Raw genomic sequence first — 5,223 nt, 5'->3', positions numbered from 1 at the left:
TCGTGTTTTTAAAGGTGTTACAATTAAGAAAACTGCGGCGGCGGTGCATGGCGGGTTCGGCTATACCGAGCTCTGAGACATGGGAGGAGGAGGAGGTGGAGTCAGCAGGGCAAGCGTAGCTCAGCTTGGGGAGAGCTGCGCTCTAGGTCGGCAGGGGTCGCCGGGCAGCAGCCAAGATTGTGTTTCGAGGTGGAGGTCGTGGGACAGGCAGGCAGGCATTCAGCCCAAGCGAGGTAACAACGGTGAACGCTGCAAACACAGTGCAGGTTCGGTGCAAGGAGGGTCTGGCTAACATTATTGAAGTTGAGGCAGAGTCGGGTAGCTCAAGGGGTGGATCCCAGGTGGCAAGAAGTTTGAGTGGGGTCTCTAGATACGCCCTGAGAAGTGCGGGGAGGGGGTCAGAGAAGTTTTAATTAAATCAAATAGGCTCGCCCGATCCCAGCAATAAAAGGGTGGTAAATATTAAGGCCAAATCTATGGGAAAAAACATTAAGGAGAGTAAAAGCTGCAAGAAGCTGGGGAGGGGAGCTCATTAGAGCGCAAAATTAAGACAACTCCCTCACTTAGCTCATTCTTTAAAGTTGTGCCCTAGACCTTGATATTAAAAGGTAAATCACCTTTAAAGCCAGCTGGCTCAGTAATACCCCCAGTGTTAAACAGAATTATTTGAGCACGGAGAGCAGTTCGGGGTGTGTCCGGGACGGTGTTGTCGTGTCCATGCTGTGTGCAGGGGTGTACACCATACACAGGACACAGGTTAGTTTAACTCTTCTTTATTATCACATCATGCAGTTGCTCGTCCCCACGTCCGTCCACGTCTCTGTCCTGGTCATTGTCCGTCCCCTTCCTGTCCCTGCCACCGGATCTGGTGTCCGGTGACCTGGTCACTCTGCCTGAGGACCCACAGGGTCCTACTGCCCTACTGTCAGTCGCCCACACTGTCGGATCCCAACCTCTCCGTCACGACATCTCCCCCCTTGTTGCAAACAAAAGTTCGTGACACATTTATCATAGTCCTCATTCACAGTTATATTGACGAAGGTGAAAGAATGAGAGAGAGAGAGAGAGAGAGAGAGAGAGAGAGAGAGAGAGCTTGTCACTCTACATCTCTTCGATGAGTCTCTGTTATTTACTGAATGTCCTTCGTGATCTAGTGTCTCCATCGCTTCCTTGTCCTCTATCTTCCTCCTTCTATGTGGCTGCAGTTGCCGCTGCCATTTCTTCTTCATCCGCCTTTAGCTCCTTGACACGCTATCTTTTCCTTGTTGTTTGTTGTCAGTCGGAGACAGCCATTATCATCAATCCTTTCACTTTTGTCACCGCCAGTGAATCTTTGGAGAACCGGTTGTCTTAATATCGATATTGTTTCTTTCTGTCTCACCACCTTTGGTCCTGGCCGTGCGGTGTCTCTTGCCTTGATCTTCCTTGGTGGCGCCTGTCCGCTCTGCTCATTGTATGTCTTCGTCCTTTCCTTTTGTTGCTGTTTCTCCTGCGCCAAAGTCCTGTCACGTTGCTCCTTTTTACCCATTTTATTTTCTTTGTCTTTGTGTCTTTCCTTTTGTTTTCTTTTCTTCTATGTTCCCCTTTTCTCTTTTCTGTTTCTTTGGTGATCTTTGTCCCTCTTTTCTTTGTTATTTCTCTTTTTCTGTCTTTTCCTCTATTTGGCCTTATCTCTGGCTTTTCCTTTATTCTTACTTCTTTCTTATTCGTCCTTTTTTCTTTTCTTATTCGGCCTCTTCTGGGCTTTTCTAGTCTTCTTCTTCTTTATTTCCTTGTTTTCTTATATTTGCATCCTTCCTGCGTCTTATTCTTATATTTATGTCTTTCCTTTTGTTTTTTCTCTTTGTCCTCTTTTCTCTCTTCCTTTCTCTTTCTCTTTTCTCTTTATTTTCTTCTTATCTCTTTATCTTCTTTCTTCTTCTTTATTTTCTTCTTATCTCTTTATCTTCTTTCTTCCTCTTTATTTTCTTCTTTTCTCTCTATCTTTTTTTCTTCTTTTCTCTATATTTTCTTCTTATCTCTTTATCTTCTTTCTTCTTTTCTTCTTCTTTTCTCTTTATTTTCTTCTTATCTCTTTATCTTCTGTCTTCTTCTTTATTTTCTTCTTATCTCTTTATCTTCTTTCTTCCTCTTTATTTTCTTCTTTTCTCTTTGTCGATTTGTATGTTCTGTCTTCTTGTTTACCTTTTATCGTCTTTCTCGTCTTCTTCTTCTTCTTGTGTTGTGCTTTGATTTAACTTTTTCAACTTTCTTTTCTCTTGTGTCCCCTTTTTCCTTGTCCTTTTATTTATTTATTTTTTTTCTTCTTCTTTCTCTTTCTGTTATTCTTATCCTTCTCTATGTTTTTCTTGTCCTTTTGTTTTCTTTTTCTTGTCCTTTCTGTTCTTTTGTAGTATTCCTGTTACTGTGACACTCTTTGTTGTGCCTCCTATTCATTTTCTTCTTCTTGATATGTTAGTTATTCTTTGCTTTTGGGCGATCTCTCTTTGTTTTCTCCCCTTTATTCTTCACTTTTCTTTGTTTTTCTGCTCTTTTCTTTTCTTGCCTGCCCTTGCAATGGCCGCTGTCCTTTTCTTCTTGCTATTAGTGCTTTTGTCCCATCTAAAATGGCCGCCCCTTGTTCTCGCGAGATTTCGCGCTCTTAATCTCACTTTCCTGACTTCAAAATGGCCGCCACGTTATTGCTGTGCTCCCATTGGCTTATTCTGCCTGATCCAAAGATGGCCGCCGGGATTTCCACGTCTCACGAGACTTCGCGTTTAAATGCGCGAGCGCGATCTCCTCGCAACTTTGCTCGGCACTAACGCTGCTCCGCTGCTCCTGAGCGCTCCTTACCGCGCTTTGTCACTCTGTAGGTCGCTGATCGGGGTGGGCTCCCGTGTAGCTCCTGGCGTCACCTTGATGTTTCCATGATGCTAATCCACACACGACGATTTTCCTCGCACGTCGTGACGATCGTTTCTTCCCTCGTCGCCAGTTGTCGTGTCCATGCTGTGTGCAGGGGTGTACACCATACACAGGACACAGGTTAGTTTAACTCTTCTTTATTATCACATCATGCAGTTGCTCGTCCCCACGTCCGTCCACGTCTCTGTCCTGGTCATTGTCCGTCCCCTTCCTGTCCCTGCCACCGGATCTGGTGTCCGGTGACCTGGTCACTCTGCCTGAGGACCCACAGGGTCCTACTGCCCTACTGTCAGTCGCCCACACTGTCGGATCCCAACCTCTCCGTCACGACAGGTGTGGAGGAGGTTTTAGATATAGAGTCGGCTGACTGGCCTAAGCACGTGAGCCCCAATCGTTTCCAGGTCCTGTCATTTGATATGGGTGATGTGGATCAGGCCCCGCAGCTACAGCATGGGTTGACTGTAAATTCAGAACAGCAGGTTCTGCCTCCTAATGTTGGTGATTCAGGTACTCCTGGGGCTATGGTTCCATCTGGCAGCTTGAGTATACCGAATATATCGAGTGCAGAGGGGGAGAAGTCTGATCAGAGGGATCTAGGGTTGGAGGCAGGTCTGGAACCGGAGAGCAGCGACCACTCAGTTATTACCTTGCTTAAACAAATGAATATGGAGATGCATAGAAGAGTTGAAGTCTCTGAGTTGAATCAGGAAAGTATTAGAGTATTAGGTTGTTTAAAAAAAAATACATATATATAAATAAATGAAAAGGGACTCTGGGTAGGTACATCACAATTCTCAATTAAGGTGTAATGTTTTCTACACACACTGTTCGCTTTAGGGCACTCATATGGCCTTGGGTAATCTGGATGGGTTTTCCGGGGAAAGGGGGGGGTTCTAGATGGTTTGGGGGGGGGGGGGAGGGGGAGTTGGGGAGGGGAGGTTAGGGAAATGTGAAAAAATTCCTCAAGCTTTTTTGCTCTTAAAGGAAGTTAGGGTGTGCAAGACTATTGGCTTTGGCTGGGATGAGCGGGGGTAATTCAAAAGAGCTGAGAATCCTATCTTGGAATATAAATGGAATGCGTGTGAATAGAAGGAGGGATTTGATTTTGAAATATTTGAGGGACTCTTTGGCTCAAATAATAATACTACAGGAGGCTCATATGTCAGGGGATGAAAGTAAGAAACTTTTTTCGTCCCAGCGGTGGTTGGCTCATGCAGTTTTTACTCCTCGGACAGCTGTTACAAAAGGGGCTGCAGTCTTAATTGAGCAGGGTTTAAACATTGCAGATGAGGAGAAAGCAGCCGATGTATGAGGAAGGTGGTTGATTGTTAAGTGAAAGATTTGTGGGCAAATGTTTGTTGTGGTGGGCTATTATGGTCCAAACCAGGACGATATAGGTTCTTTAGACGACTTGGCTAGGGAGTTATTGAATTTCTCAGGACAGTTCATTATGGCAGGAGATTTTAATACTGTGTTGGACCACAAGTTAGATCGATCTGAAAAGAGCAGAGCCGCTGTGAATCCTAGAATGTCAAACAGAGTTAAGGTGATGATGTCCCAGCTAGGGCTGTGCGATATTTGGAGATCTAGGTCTGGACAGCAGCCTGGATTTACGTTCTATAATAAAAAATATAATCATGAATCCCGAATTGATTACTTCTTGGTAGATTCTAGGCTGGTTGATTCAGTGGTTCAGGTGGGCCATGTTGGAGTACACCTTTCTGATCATTCAGCGATTACACTTCGGCTGGCGATAGGGGACAGCATATCGGGTTCAATTTGGAGGTTAGATCGCACAGTACTCTCTGATCAGGAAGTTCTAGAGCTTTTGAAGGAGGAGACAGAAATATTTTTCGAGAAGAATTTGGGATCAGGCAGGATTGAGATTGTTTGGCATGCGTATAAGGCATTCTTACGAGGGAGATTGGGCTCCTTGGGGGCGAAAAAAAGGAGATTCTATTATGGAAGGGTTACAGACTTGGAGAAGAAGATCCATCAGTTGGAGGCAGATATGGTGAATCCTGGTAGAAATGCTCCAAATGAAAGTGTCCTTCAAGACCCAAACGAGTTAAGGACAGATTTGCTAGGAATCCTGAGATAGAGGGTTAAGGAAAAGTGTAAGTAAATTCTTTATTGTATAGTTAATGAAAACCATTACAAACGATAAAATGCCAAAGTATTAAAAAAAGAGAAGAGAGAAAGAAAAAAAAAACACTGATCTGGAGATACATACATAATTAGAAGTAAAAAATCGGGAATAAAAATGTCCTTCGAGGGGAGGAGCCAAGATGGCGACCGGAGCGGACGTGTAGTCGC

This window comes from Lissotriton vulgaris, unplaced genomic scaffold (assembly GCF_964263255.1).
Source record: "Lissotriton vulgaris unplaced genomic scaffold, aLisVul1.2 SCAFFOLD_1744, whole genome shotgun sequence".
In the NCBI taxonomy this organism is placed as follows: domain Eukaryota; kingdom Metazoa; phylum Chordata; class Amphibia; order Caudata; family Salamandridae; genus Lissotriton; species Lissotriton vulgaris.
The sequence above is the reverse complement of the archived record's forward strand: the minus strand, read 5'-3'. Positions refer to the sequence as shown.